This window comes from Octopus bimaculoides, chromosome 15 (genome assembly GCF_001194135.2).
Source record: "Octopus bimaculoides isolate UCB-OBI-ISO-001 chromosome 15, ASM119413v2, whole genome shotgun sequence".
NCBI lineage: Eukaryota > Metazoa > Mollusca > Cephalopoda > Octopoda > Octopodidae > Octopus > Octopus bimaculoides.
In genome coordinates, this window is record NC_068995.1 from 5,378,138 (window position 1) to 5,380,402 (window position 2,265).

Sequence of the window (2,265 nt, forward strand, 5' to 3'; positions counted from 1 at the left end):
AACGCTATTATTTTGCATATTGGTTAATTTAGAGATCGATATGAAAAGGAAACGGCTGTAAATTTGAGTGTTATACAGGCAGACATTGATTTAACTAGACGAGAATGGATGTGGAAATGTGAACAAGGAAAAGGTACAATTCCTTTATACTATATGCTTACTGGTCAGATCGACTATATGATTATAGTTGGGTTCACTTCCTGGAGCGTGCAGCGCGTTGCTTCCTTGAGTAAAACATCTCATTTCATGTTAGTCCAGCCTTCTCAGCTGGAGGTGAGTACCAGTCGAGTAATGTTGCATCCCACCCCCCTCTCTCTCTTTCTCCAGCTGTATCATCCTGAATGTGCTACTCGATCAAAATGAGTGAGACTCGAGACATCAATGTCTACTCATAACTATACGGGTATCTAAAACAAGTAACGAAAGCATGGTGTAAAATAGTTTAGAATCAGCAACGACCTATATACACGAGTGATAGCTGACTTTAAACTGCTAATGTTCAGGTCATTAGAGAAACTGTATTCAAAACAAAATCTGATAAACAATGCCAATAAAAACTATGTCACGCTTCCAAAGGTAAAAAGGAGAACGATTACTCTGAGTTTGATGTGGCTGGGGAATAATAATCGTACCATAACATAGAATTATAACAAGAGAAAGCATAAAAATAAATAATTAAAATTATATAAACGATATTGATTATATTAATTAGGAAGAGTGATTTATTATAAAATCGCAACAAAATAATACTTCAATATTCCAAGTGAATATTAACAAATACAAGACAAAATAAACCATACCAATAAAAATCTGAATGTAATGAAATAGGGAAGGATTTAAGATAAAATATTCTAAAGTTTGCATTATTGAAGAGGAAAAAGGTAATCTCAGTGTGGACATAATTTAATAATTAAAATCGGCTGAAGATATTCATAGGAGACGTAAATGGTCGTTTCTCCCTCTAAAGATAAACATTAATTAAAATACTTTGTTCCACCGTCAGTCTCGTCAGACCAAACTTCCACAGTAAAGAAACTTACTCCAGCCAAGGGTGTGGATAAGATTCGACTTGTGGGGGGCCAAGGAGTTACTCATGCATGCAAGTTTCCTTTCTCTAAGCCACTGACATTTATCCAAGCGAAAGACAAAGCTGACACAGCGTGGCATGGATGAGTAGCTAGAGCTGGAAGAAATAACTCCCTCAGTAACTCTGCGTATTACTCGCCTCATAGATAAAATCACAACAATAACCATAAGCAGCATGAATAAAGTGTAGTCATAGTAAAAACAGACACGGACATTAATCTCACTTCGATAAATCAAATATTTATGTTGCATAGGCATAGTAACATCTCAAAGTGGCTTGTTTCTCAAAACTTCTCAGGTAGGAACATCTAAACCAAAGCAAATCATTCCAGAAAGGACAAACAAACTCTCTCTCTCTCTCACGCACACACACACACAAACACACACACACACACACACACACACCACAAATATATATAAGTGCGTATAAACATAAACACGCACACATATGTACTTAAAAAATAATCAAAGCAGAAAGCATAAAGGAATTTCTATTCTTCCCGCCTAAATTCCTTTACCAATTAAATATATATCTACAGAATATTTATGGCAGAAGGTCTTCTAAAGAAAGTAATTTGACCTGCCAAAAGTAGCGAAGGAATCAATCTCCGTTAAACATCTCGGTAGAGTCTTTGAAAAACGAGATGGCCATATTTTCAAAATGTTCTTATCATGCGACAACATGGCTGACAATAAATACTACATCTACAACAGCATGGCAGCGGGCGGGAGTTGTAAATGTCTGTCTATTGAATAATTCTGCAATCAATCACGTCTTTCACATTATATATATAATGTATGTATGTATGTGTTTATATAGCGCACACATCCATACAAATAAATACAAACACTTATGCACGTGTTCGTGAATTGCATGGCATACACTGCACTTCCGAGGATTTCTACATAAAGACAGCAACGACGAAGAAGACGACAAAGACATAAGTAGACAACAAAAAAAAACAACAGCAAGAACATCAACAATATCTCAGACAAATACATATAGCAATATGTACACACAGCCACATCAACTCATATATGGCAGATTAAGTGTATGTGTGCCTGTATCTATGTGTATGTATGTATGTATACATACACCTCCCCCTTATATATATATATATATATATGTATATATATATGAAATATATATATATATATATATATATATATATATATATA